Here is a 13,886-nt window from a genome sequence, read left to right as displayed (position 1 = left end):
TCTCCATCATATTTGAAAAGTCCTGGCAGTCAGGTGAGGTCCCTGGTGACTGGAAAAAGGGAAACATCACTCCCGGTTTTAAAAAGGATAGAAAGGAGGACCCGGGGAACTACAGACCAGTGAGCCTCACCTCCGTGCCTGGAAAGATCATGGAGCAGATCCTCCCGGAAGCAATGGCAAGGCACATGCAGGACAAGGAGGTGATCCGAGACAGCCAGCACGGCTTCACCAAGGGCAAATTGTGCCTGGTCGGTCTGGTGGCCTTCTGAGATGGAGCGACTGCATCAGTTGACAAAGGAAGACTAGCCAATGTCATCTACCTGGACTTCTGCAAGGCCTTTGACACGGTCTCAGATGACATCCTGGTCTCCAAATTGGAGAGAAATGGATTTGAAGGGTGGACCATTCAGTGGATAAGGAATTGGCTTGAAGGCTGTGCCTAGAGAGTGGTGGTCAACGGCTCTGTGTCCAGGTGGAGGCTGGTGACCAGTGGTGTCCCTCAGGGGTCTGTCCTGTTTAATATCTTTATCAATGACATAGACAGTGGGATCAAGTGCACCCTCAGCAAATTTGCAGATGACACCAAGCTGAATGGTGCAGTCGATACAACAGAAGGAAGGGATGCCATCCAAAGGGACCTGGACAAGCCTGAGAACCTAATATGGTTCAACAAGTCCAAGTGCAAGGTGCTGCACCTGGGTTGGGGCAATCCCTGACATGAGTACAGACTGGGAGAAGAATTCATTGAGAGCAGCCCTGCAGAGAAGGACTTGGGGGTTCTGGTGGACAAAAAGCTCCACATGAGCCAGCAGTGCATGCTTGCAGCCCAGAAGGCCAACTGCATCCTGGGCTGTATCAACAGAAGAGTGGCCAGCAGGTTGAGGGAGGTGATTGTCCTCCTCTGCTCTGCCCTCGTGAGGCCCCACTTGGAGTGCTGTGTCCAGATCTGGGGCCCCCAGCACAAGAAAGATGTGGATCTGTTAGAGCAGGTCCAGAGGAGGGCCATGAAGATGCTCAGAGGGCTGGAGCAGCTCTCCTACACAGAAAGGCTGAGAGAGCTGCGACTGTCCAGCCCAAAGAAGGAAAGGCTCCAGGATGACCTCATTGCAGCTTTTCAAGACTTAAAGGGCACTTATAAGAAAGATAGACAGCAACATTTTGCTCAGTCAGATAATGACAGGATGAGGGGAATGGTTTTAAACTGAAAGAGAAGAGATTTAAACTAGAGGTTAGGAGGAAATTCTTCACTCAGAGGGTGGTGAGGCACTGGCACAGGCTGCCCAGAGAAGCTGTGGATGCCCCATCCCTGGAGGTGTTCAAGACCAGGTTGGATGAAGCCCTGAGCAACCTGGTAGTGGGTGGCATCCCTGCCCATGGCAGGGGGGTTGGAACCAGGTGATCTTTGAGGTCCCTTCCAGCCCAAGCCATTCTATGGTGTAACCACTGTACGTGACTTCTCTCCACCTTCCCTCGGTTCAGCACATTGTATCTACTCCTTGCAACGGGTGTTCAGGAGCTCAGCAGAATTTAGGTGCAATTACAGGGAAGCTTGGGAAAGTAGAGAAAAGATTAATATTGAACTGCAAGTAGAGCTTCTCTCGTTTGCTGTCAGCCACTCTGACTTTTTGTTACAGAGTGTAAAGAACCCTAATTAGCAGAGGAAGACATTTTGCTTGGCAGGTGATCTGTCTAGCAAAAGCATCACAAGGGATGGGAATAACAGTGTAGTACCTACGAACAGATGTTTGTGTCGTGTTGGGACAATTAACCCACCTCAAACATTTAATCTATATTTTGCTTCTAGATCCTATTGTCTGGATATAGACAATAAACACATTTGTATGCAACAGATTTCAAAATTTGACCATTGAGCCAGTGCAAGAAGTCGCATCTCTCCCTTTGAAAATCAACATTTGGCATTTGCCTCAAGGGTACAATCTCCAGCAAAACATTTTAGAAAAAAAGAAAAAGGCAGGAGGGGAGGGGAAAACAAAGTGTTTTATTTAGTTCAAACATCATTCTTCCTCCATACCTCTCCAAAGATCATTTCATTTTAAGAACAAGCAATTCTGACCCAAGGACTCCTCTCTGCCTCAGCCAATCCCACCGCACACACCCCTCTCTCCCAACACAGAAATAAGATCCTAGCTACGCTGCATGCAGAAACAAGGGGGAAATCCAGCTAGAAAGCACAATTTTTGTTTCTCGTAATAACAATCCCCCACGCTAGAACAGAAGGATCTAGTTCAGAGCCTCCTCTGCATCCACCCCCACTCCCTCAGCACTGATGAGATGAGGAGGAAGCTTTGCCTGGGCAGCAAGGTGGTCAGCCAGCTCACCACCTCTGCTGCAACACCACCACTGCTGAGGGGCTTCACTTTGGACCAGGCACCTCCAGCACCACAGAAAACCTCTCCCTTCCACATACTCCTTCTCATTGCCAAGCCTCTGCCATGCACATCTCTATTCACCAGCCAAGTTAGCGACAGTTTTGTTTCTCAGATGACTGAACATGAACTTTTTTTCCTGTGTTCCAAGGTGGACAGAGCAGTTAGCTGAAAAGAGAGGGAGCTCCCAGCACTACATTAAAATGTGTTAGACCAGGAAAGACAAATATTTGCACTTCAGTTCTATCACCCTGGAGATAGGGGGAGAAAAAATAAAAGGAAGAAATTAAAAAAATGCAATGGAATTCCATTCTTTAGATGGGAACAGACAGAAGGAGCTGGTCCCAAACTCACACAGCTGAACAGGACCAATATGGCTGCAAATATTAAGCAAAATAGACTGGGCTCTTGTTGACACGAAAGAGTCCTTGGATTGATTATTAAGTCTACATTTCCCACAGAGATTACACAGCAGCTTAAGACTGCATGGATGTGAATTTATGGGCAGGCAGGAGGTTGCAGCAACTGCTTCTGCTGCAAGCAAAGGGTTTTGAGGACGTCGAAACCCTTCTCACCATCTCACGCTAAGCAAAACCTTTGAGTCACGCCGGGGCTTTGCCACATTCTCCATGGCACCCATACACAAGTCTCTCCTTGCAGGGCCTTTGGGGATTATCAGTCCACGTTGCAACAGCCCTGGTTGCGGGCCTGACCAGGCACTGAGCCAAACCAGTGGGCAGGGAACACATCCAGCAAGCAAACACGCAGCCTGGTGCTTACAAAGGAAGGTCTCAGTGCAGGATGCATCTACAAAAGCTTTTGAACGCTGCAGTCTGCTGGTGCGCAGAAAAGAAGCGCTTCGTTTTTATATAAACCCTGAAACTAAGTCAAGTTGGATTCAGCCAGCTGGGCGAGAGCAGTTGAGGCCAGGAAGCAGCACATCCCCATTAGTGCCCAACTCTTCCCACGGCCAGCCCGACAGGGGGAGGCAGAGACCCTGAAGGAAACTAATTACGGGCGAGCGACTGGAGTTACAGAACCTCTTTCCTGCCCTCTTATGAGCATTACTCCTGTCTGATGGCAAAAAACAGCTTGGAGCTCAAAGAGCATTCCCTTTCCGTCTGACACTGTGCCCAAATGCCAGTAAGTCTTAACTGCTGTTTAAAGCAATCTGCCAAGTAACCTTGGTCCACAGTTTTCTTACAGCACCTCTGCCAGAAGTATTAAATACCCAAAGCGGCATAAACCAAGTGAGAGATTCTGGATATTTCAAGCACAGCCTCAGTCACATTGTTCCAGGATGAATATTTTCATTTAAATGTTCCGCTTTGTGCAAATACACTCAGCGTGGACTTATGGCCTGCCACAGACGTTCCCATGAGTTCACTCGCTTGTAACAGTATCTGTGCAGCATAAATGGAAGAAAGACAAATACAAACCATGCTAATATTTTGTTTTCCTTTTTTAAAAAATTATATCCTCAAACCAATGTCACCAGGGAGACTCTAGGCCAGACGGAAAGAAAAACTAGGAGTTGCCATGCTGTGTGAAGTAGGTACCTGTTTCTGACCACCCTGAGACTTCAGGGTGGCATTAAATAAGTAAATAAATAAGTAAATCCCTTTTTGAACAGCTTGTTAAGGAATGAACTGTTCTCTAACAAACAGCATCATCCTAACCCCTACCAGCTGGAACTCTGAGCTAGGACAACCCCTGAAACCAAAGGAGTTTTTAACCTTCCTAAATTCTCCCCCAGCCCAAACTCACAGCAGTAACTCTGGGATGACCATCACAACACAAACATCTGGTTCTTTCTTGGATCCCAAGTTCTTCACCTCCATCACAGTGGTGTGGATTGAATTATATCTCCTACATGTTTTCTTCTCATTTAACAGTTGTATGTTTGTTTTAAACCACCCTGAACTAGTTTATTTCTATGTCCAAAGAAAAACATCAGCAAAGATAGAGCAAGGAGGGCTGTTTCTGAAGTCCTCTGTGTTTCTATAAGTACACACAGCAGGAAACAACGCTTGCTTATGCAAGCACACTAAACTGTATTCTCAAGCTGGGCAGATGGCACACCCTTGCAATACAGCTTTTACAGGCTGCACTTTCATTCCCTGAATATCCCCTAAAATAGCAGGCGAGGTCTGGGTAGGAAAAGACATACCTTCCTACCCAACAACTTCTGCACAAGTTATTTAAGGACATTTCAGCCTCCATTACAATGTAAATGTTTGTATTATAAATCGCTACACTGCTCTTGGAAAGGGTTCAAGCCCAGGAGAGGCGTTTTGATGAAGTTGCCCTTATTCATATGCCCTTTCTTTTTGAAATCAAAACACTGGAGGGGGCTATCCATATGTAGGCTTTTGTCATAATGCCTACAAATGGATAGTCTCCTTCACCCCTCTAAGTAGAAAAATAAATAAATAAATCACAAAGCACAAATATCTCAGAAAGCCAAAAAAATACTGCAAGTGAGTGGGGATCTCAGGTGGGCACAAGATCCAATCTCCAGCTTGAAGTAGAGCTGGGTCCCCACCTTTCTTTCACTTAAGTTACCTCATTTTTGCCAGGGAGCAGGGGGTTGCTCAGTTTCTTTCACCAAGCCAAATTATGCATGCAAGAAGTGTTCCAAAGGAACCCTGTCGAACCTTGCTAGGCTTCAGACACCACACATTGTAACTTTCTTTGATTTTACTGGCTTTGACACCGTGCCTACATTTCTGGCTCATAAGACATCTAATTTAACATTAGGCTCCAGAAATAGTGAGCGGAGGCTCTTCCTGCATCCTGTGGTGAACAGGCTAGCTTCAGCAACCAAAATGCAACAGTGTTCAGGCTCTGGATATCCTGCAATAGCAAGAGCTCTGCTGACCTTAAGAGATCTCCTTCTTACTTAAAAGCCCATAGTCTTGCCTATTGATTTGATTTTTACCTGTATCTCTGTGGCTAAAATGGTGAGCTTCCACCCAGCATTGAGGAAAGACAGAGCCTAACCTGTTCTGCCTCCCTGCAGCTCAGGTTTGACCATCTCCAAACAGGAAACTAAAGTTTTACTGCATGCACAGTATAGCTGCGGGCTGAAACCTGGGCTGGAGCCAAGACCAACATTACAGAGCAGACACGCGGGAGAGCACAGGAATACTCTGAGGTAGTTTGGTTCCAGCCTGCAGAGCCCTACACATGCAGCCTAAGAACAGCCCAGGAGCTAGAGGTGAAAAAGAGGCTCATAGATTTGTTGCAACAGACACGGCAGCTGCTGCTGGAGTGGGACCGACATGCACGTCAAACAGCAGAGGACAGCAAACACGGATCTGATTGCAGGCAGTTATTAAACAAGGTTGCTCTGCGTGGCACAGCTCAGTTTCCCTGTAGCTGCAACAGATGGCTTTGGTCTGAAGAAATGACTCCTCACACAATCTTAGAGGAATGCATGGTGAATTTCAGTTCTGGCTCCTCGACCAGAGCAAAGCAAGTGCAACTGCCATCCACACCAGGCTACAAAAGACTCTCTCACCCAGGGGCAGGGGAACCCAAGAGCATCGCACTCTTTGGGTTGGAAAAGGCACACCTGAGGGCCACGCAACTTCAGGCATCAAGCTGAAAGACTTCCGTCCTTCTCACTAGCATTGCTTCCCCTCTTCCCTTGGGTTGGCCAACTTCTTCCCCACCTAAGTCATGAAAGAAGGAAGGGCCGTGGTGTTAGCAAGTCTCATGGAAGCACACAGCCTCTCTCCCTTGTTCACTGGGGGTAAGGTTTTACCTCTCAAGCAGGCTCCACGTAAGAAACAGTCACTCCAGGGCTGCACATCCTCACATGACACGACTGCTAAGCAGAGAAGCCACAGCCTAATCTACTGCCAATGACGGCTTACTGTGAGGCTGGGCCATATGGGAACTGAGACCGGGACTCTGTTCTTACTCCTGGCAAGGGAGGAGGAGGAAGAAAATATCACCCACTCATTCTCCTAGAATAGGTGCAGCCTACTGCTCAGCTTTTGGGCTCATCGTCACCAAAATGCATGAATGTCCACATGCTGCATCTAGATTGCAGCAGTTTTGCCTAGAAAAGGAAAGCTGGAAACTTGTTCTCCTGAGAGATACTTGTTTTTCTAAGTATCCAGGTATCCTCCAAAACATGCACTCAGCTGATTCTCTGATTAGGAAGAAATTGTAGTGTCTCCAACAGTCTTGTTCCTCAAGATACTCCCCAGCTTCACTTTGAACCTGGTAGAGGAATAACCCACAAGTACAATATGAGTGCCATTTGTGTTTCTAGCAAGTTAACCATTAGTGACTGCCAGAGCTTACAATGGAGGAGAGAACAGCTCACTTTGAATTTCTTCAGTACTTTGCCCCAGCCTCCCTCATCTTTTTGGAAGCCCTTGTATTATTGCAGTTGTGGAACTAAGCAGGTTCTCTCACTTGTCACATAAATCCTTCTCTAGCCAATGGCACATCCAGCAGAAATACTCAGCGGCTCTTGTTCAGCTTCCCAGACAGACACACTGCACAGGCAGCTCCAACATAACATACTCTTCCCTCCCTCCCAATTAGGGACATGTTGAGTATTTGGAATTTGAGACACTCAGGAGCGCGCCACGTTCGTTCCCCTTCCCTCACCTCCCCCCATCATGGATGTCTCCAGTTTAAACAACCCTAAAATAAGATAAACCTGCTTGCCCAACTAATTGTTCACTACTATAGCATGTCTGTGTTTGTTGTTAGAGTGCATATCAGCAGGAACAACAGCTGGTTTTATTATTTTTAATATTTTTTTTACCCTCATGGTTAAACATTAAACAAACAACTGTGCAGAGAGGAAATTTTCAAAGTGCAGCTAGGAGAAGAAAAAGAACCAGAAGAGCAATAAAAGACCCCACAATAAATGAAGACTTTCCACCATGGAAGACCAAGGAAGGAGTTTCAACCATGGAGGGATCAAGGAGGGACACATGTGCAGGCCAGCGCTAGAAGCTCCTAACAGCAGAGGTAGCTGTGCTCCTCCTCCTTCAGCACAGCCCTATTTTCACAGCTCCACTCAGGAATTAAGGCCTAAACCCTAGCTGCCAAGTACAAGAAAGCCTGAAAGCTCTCCTAACTCCAGACACAAGGTGAAGTATTTCTGCACAGCACCTAGGAGGTTCACCCCCACAGACTAGCAATGTATACATACATAAGTTTCATCCAGGTGACGAAGTCAGCACGTAAAAATCCTTCTTGTCATTTCATATGCAAAGAAAAGGAGATGCAAAGAAGTGAAGTGACTTTGCCTGGCTCAAAGCAACTCTGCTCCAGAACCCTGAGTTGCACTTTGCTCACAAGTAGTTGTACGCAAGGCAAAAGAATCCGATAAGGAATGCTTTCCCCTTCCCTATGGCGTGCATACCTGTATCCCTGAGAATAAGGAGGACTACATGGATGAGGATCACCCTTTGAGATCAAGGAAGCACAGATTTTCAGAAAGAGATAGGTCTCTGAAGCACCAAACAGGAGCAATGGCCTTTTTTCCTCCTTTCCCTCATCCCTCATTCAAGCACTGCTCTATCCAGCTGCATTTTCAGATGTGTCCTGGCAGCCACAGCACGTGAGCAAACAGAGCATTTGCAAAGAGCCGATGGATCACAGGCCAGCCCTCGTGCCTTGTCTTTGGCTTCAAGTTGTCCCCTGCCTTGAAGGCCTGCCCTCATGAGTGAGAGCACCGGGGGGAACAGCTGAACCCACAGCATCAGCAAAACAAATCTTTGTTTCAGAGCCAGACCACTCCAGACCTGGCTTTGCTTCAGAGGGAAAGCAATTAAACTCACCCACTGCAGCCCTTCCTAGTGGAAAAATGCTCTTTTTATTCAATTAAATCTCCTGTAACTAAGGTTAATGTTTCATGTGGTATCTGCCTCAAGGTATAAGAGGCTTCTGGCTGACCTGCCATCAGCAGAGACAGGAGGAGACTGAAGGGATCAGGAAGAGCAGAGCTTGCACGTGGCCAGCAGTTGGCTAACACTGGCTGATCCTCCACTCGCTAAAAGTTGGAGTCTAAAGACTGCAGTGAAAAGGAAGGATTAGTACACCGAGTTTTTGCAGGACTTATGTTCCTTCAGAAGATCCAACAACTACTGAGTTAATAGCATGCCCCTAAGCGTCTTCACCACTCTTGGACAAGCAGCTTGCCCACGAGAGCATAGTCCCTGATTAAAGTCAAGGTTCCCACCACCCAGCTTCCAAACTTTGAGCAATCACCACCACCAGAGAGATGCAGGACCACCAGGACAGACCTACCTCTAGCTCTGACCAGGCTGGCAAGAGGAGACCCAGTCAGGTCTGCGCCTCATCAGTTCAGGGCCACAACCACACACGTGCAGCCAGTTATCCTGGTTAGCCAGCACCTTCCTGCAAGCTTGGCTTAGCTCAGGACTGGTGTCTGTAGGGCTCCTCAGGATCTCTTCTGGGCACCCCTCACCAGAAAGTCTCCTAGCACAGTTCACATTTAAGTGGTTCTCTCTTTCAAATTAGTTTTCCTAGCCAGAGCCATCTGTATGGCACTCTTTAAGTGTGCTGATGGCAGTGTTTGGAGAGTTCTGCATTCAAAAATTGTCAAGCCTCAAACCTGAAGTTTGCTTTCCTAGATATGCTCTCAACCAGCTCGACATCACTGCAGAGATTTCAGAGTCCAGCATATGGGGATGTAGAGATTAGCACTCTAGGGTTTCCGCTTAAATGTGGCAACAGTCATTGCACATTGTCTCTGCTAGCAAGCCCCAGACACTATTTATTCTGCTAGCAGCCTTGGTTACAGTACCCAGTACCTGTAACACCACAAGAAGCCCAACTTACATTACCCTGAGCTTTTACAGCAAGGCTCCTGTCCAAAGGATGAATTTGGCCTTTTGTGCTCTGTGGTGACACCCAATAGTTAAATAAACCTGGGCTGGCTCACTTGCATCAGCCCTGAAACAAAATTCATGCCCCATAAATACCGGGTGCATTTTATTACACTGTAACACACAGAACAGAAGGAAGACAAGTCTTTAAAGGTCTGGATTTTGCAGGGTAAACCAAAGCCTTATCAAAAAGTTCCCCCTCACCACCTTTTGAAAAATCATGCTCTTATCAACTCCCTTAGTATAAAAAAATAAATAGAAATGCAGTGTGGAAAGATAGATGTTTTCCATTTTCTCTTGTTCTGTGCAGCTGAGGACAGGAGGGTAGGTTCATTTGTATGGTTCACCATCTTTTGGAAAACCGAAGCGTTTTACCCAGTAATTAATGCCCGATCCAAACAACGGGGGCAGAGTTTCCAAGGTACCACTTAGCTACTTGATCTAAACACGAAATTAAAAAATAAAAAAAATAAATAAATAAATAAAGGGGGGGGGGGGGGTATCCGCAGTAGCTAAGCCTGCATAAACGCCGTGCTTCCTCCCCCATCGCGCCCAGCCGTGCCTTCAGCAGCGCTGCCCCGCAGTCCCCTCGCCCCGCGGCTCACCTGCCGGGCTCCCGGGGGACAGCCCCGTGATCCTACAGAAGCTCCCAAGCCTCAGAATGGTATTTATAAAAGGCTCATTAAGTGCGGTTCCCGATCCCCCCCAGACTTCAACCTGCCTCGCCGCAGGTGCTTGCCGGGGGCTGCGGGCAGGGGGGGGCGCAGAGCCCGGCCGGGTCCCGCACGGCAGCGGGAGCCCCCCGGTGCCCGGTGCCCCTCTCGGGGGGGATCACGGCGCCTTCCCCCCCCGCGGCTCCTACCTGCCCGGGCTGGCTGCGGTAGGCGAAGGCGTAGAGCCGCTCGGCGCTGATGTTCACGGCGCCCCGGTAGAGGCGGCCGAAGGTTCCCGGAGCGGGGCTGCCCCCGGGGCCGCCCCCCGGGGCCGGGGCCGCCGCCGCCGCCCAGAGCAGGGCGCAGAGCAGGGCCCCGGGGGCTGGGGGCGCCCCCCCGGCCATGGCCCCGCCGCTGCCGGCCACCCGGCTGCCTCTCCCCGGCGGGGCGGGCGCCCAGGAGCTGGGTTTGCGATTTCAATAAATCCCTCGGCCGCACGGGGGTGGGGGGAGGCGGGCAGGCAGCGAGGCCCGGGCCCCCCCCCCGAGCAACTTTCCTGGGGAAGGACCCTCCGCGGGGAGGGGACAGGGGAGGGGAAGGGAAGGGAGGGAGAGGAGGGAGGGGAGGCCGGCGGCTGGCCCCGGGAGGAGGGTCTCCTCCGTGTGCCCGGCCCCAAATTCTGAGCCGGCCTTCGCAGCCGGTTGTCAGGGAGCTATTCCCCTTCGGGATGTGGGATATGGGGTTAGGGGCGCACAGGCGTCATCAGGCGTGTGGGGACGGGGGCACGGCTGTGGCATCTGCAGGGCTTCGACGCCTCCGGCCCCCTGAGTCATGGGTGTCCTTGCCGCACGGTCTGTTGGCTTGCTGGAGCACGGGTTCGTGCCTGTGACACATCTCACACAGGGGCCATCCCAAACACCTGGTTTTGGCTGCTCAGAAGTGGGGGTTAAATGCCGTCAGTTTTTAGTTCAGCCCAAAGGTGTGAAAGGGTGCAGCACGGTGTCGTTCCGTCAGTTCAAGTGTGGCTCGGTGCTTCTTATGCTATTTGAGGTGTTCGTGAAACTGCTACAAAAGTCAGTGATACTCTGAACCTTTTCAGCAAGATGAGAGCGATACTGTTGGGCTGCGAAAGGGTCAGAGGTCTGTCTCACTGCTTTCCCCTCCTATGCTCTTTTGTTGAAAACATGCCTGGGAAATGTGTCTGATCCCATGGCAGAGGGATGTGTTTTTAACTCAGAGAAGGTAGAGCATTACCGAAGCAACCTGAAAGGCTTTTCAGACTGAAGGCAAACTCATAGAAGCCACGATTTTATAAAGCCAGCCTGCATCCTCCAACTGTGTTATCTCTGGCCAAAGCAGTTTTCCAAGCTGTGGGGTTTGTTTTCAAGGCTGAGAGATTTCCCTGGGGTTGCTTTTGTTTGGAGGAAAAGTTGTAAGGCTCAGCAAAACGACTGAGCTTACATTATGCTGCCATTTCAATCCTTGGGCCTTCATGCGATCTCTGCCAACAGCAAACAAACAAAACAATTGTCAGTGACCTGCGTTAGTGAAGCAGACCACATGCAAGTCACTCTGTCTTCTGTCAGAGCCCTAAGAAGTGGCACTAAGGGCAACCCCCCACATGAGGTCTCCTGGAAGATGGGCACTCCAACACCAGGAGTGCCTTCCAGCCTGGAGTTTCATGCAGTGCAGACCAGAAGACCTGAGCAATGTCACCTCTGAGCTCTTGCAACTCTGTCTTGCCTCTTACTGGGACACAGGATGACCTGTTCTGGGGGACTTCAAGCAGTGGTGGCACTGGGAGACTTGTGGCTTCCCCTCAGCATTCTGTAGAAGCCAAGGCTCCTAAACCACACAGCTCCTTGCTCACCCACTGCCTCCTTCAGCCCCACATACCCCTCTGTGGCCACCCTGACTAGATGTATATTTTGGTATTCCACAGAAGACTACACATTTTTTCTTCATTTTGAATTTTAGAATTCAAGTTTTCTTTCCAAAATACCATACTTTGTGCTTGTCTTCATTGAATTTCACCTTACTGTTTTGAGGCTCTTTCTATGATTCAGCAGTGTTGTACTTTTGTTCAAATCCTTGCCTTCGAAGTGCTTGCGGTACTGCCCAACTTGGTATTATTTAGAGAAGTTTGAAGTCAAAGGTCAATTCCATCATCCAAGTTACTAATTAAAATAATCAATCTTAGCAGACAGATCAGATCTCTTAATTGAATATACCTTCCTGTTGTCCGGAAAATAGCCACAGCTACATTTTGGGAATTGCTGTTCAATCACACACTCCTTTCATGTTAATTCCAATCTGAACCCTACTTGCCTTTATGAGGATGGTGTTCAATGTAATGTCAAAAGTCCTGCTGAAGTCTGAATGTTTCATCTGTTTCTTTCAGCACTTCCTAAGTCAGTTATCTCTGCAAAGAAATAAATTAGGTTACTTTGACGGGATTTGTTCTAGACAAATGTGCACTGCCTGTTTCTCATCACTGTATTGTTTTTTAGTTGTTTGCACCCTGACTGCTGAACAGCTTGTTTCATCATCTTTCCAGATAACAAATGGAGGTTGGCTGATTTATAACTCCTCATTCAGCCCTGCTGGTAAAGATGAGTAGCCTGTTTTCCCTTTTCACATCCACCTAAATCTTGTTCTTGAATGGCAGCATGTATTTTGGAAGAAAGAACAGGGACACTGTAAGAGAAAAGATGCTGATCCAGAGAGATCGTGGGTCTGGATCAGGGGAAGTGTTCTCACGCATGCCACAGCACTCTGGCATCAGGGGATGGCAAAGACTGGCAGCTCCCTAAGGCACAGGGAGCCGAGCGTGATAACATGGCCAGCAGGGCAGGGACTTCACCAGCCAGGGCCCCATCCCACCGTACCCAAGCAAGAACAACAGGGCATGCCTGGAGATGGCAGCTGGGGTCAACAGAGAGTCCGGATTGTCAGGCAAACCCCGAGCAAATTGTCAGGCAAACACCCGAGTCAGGCCAGGAAGTCAGTTGTGGCTGTCACACAACTGCAGCTGTAGTGCAAGCAGGGCCCAGCTCCAGAGCCCCAGCTTAAAAGCAGCTCCCGTGGGATGGAGGAGGTCAGCCCTCACCGAGGCCTCCCTGCAGCGTGCCCTCCAAGGTCACTGGAGCGAAGGGGGGCAGCCCTTGGCTGTGCTATCTCTGTGCTGGCGCCGAGCCCGGGGTGTCAGACCTGCAGGAGGGGGGATGTTCTCAGGGCCCTTTCCTCTGGATGTGTTGGGGCACACATCTCCTGACACGGCCCTTGTTCCCAGGATGAGCAAAGCCCAGGGTTGTGAGCATCTTGGGGGAAAGGAGGGATGCTACTGAAGCAGAGGCTCACAAGAGTGCCTTTTTTTTTCTTTTTCTTTTTTTTCCATAGAACAGAAGTAGAAAGTCACATTGCTGCTGGAAAAAACACTCTAAGGAAGTGATATTTCTCCTGGTAACCAGTACTGCAAAAATATCCAGGACAGGAGAAAGATCTCAATTACAAAGGAATTCCCTGAATCATACTAATTTGGAATATAAAAGAAAAAGAGTATAAACATAACCAACCAAATTATTTGGAAACTTATTTTGGAAAATGAGGGTTTTAAATGTCTGCCGTTTGAATATGCAGTCTCTACGTTACATAAGCTCCACTGTGAGTAAATAGATGCTGTAGATGTTCAGCTGGCTTCTGCAGAGATAATGGATCATTTTCAGATGCTGCTGTAAACGTAGTGTGAAGCACAAGAACTGAAGGGTAGACAGGCTTTAAGATAACTGATAGAAGCACAGTAACCTGCTCCCCATTTTCTGATATGTGGCTGAAGTGTTTGAGACTAGAGCTGGCTGAATAACAAGTGTCTCTGGCTTGTAGTATATTAGCTTATATGACGTACTTAACATTTATATTTGGTTGTAATTAATAGTAGCAGAGAGGTTTATGAGATTTCAAAG

This window comes from Cygnus atratus, chromosome 1 (genome assembly GCF_013377495.2).
Source record: "Cygnus atratus isolate AKBS03 ecotype Queensland, Australia chromosome 1, CAtr_DNAZoo_HiC_assembly, whole genome shotgun sequence".
NCBI lineage: Eukaryota > Metazoa > Chordata > Aves > Anseriformes > Anatidae > Cygnus > Cygnus atratus.
This window is presented reverse-complemented; position numbering follows the sequence as displayed.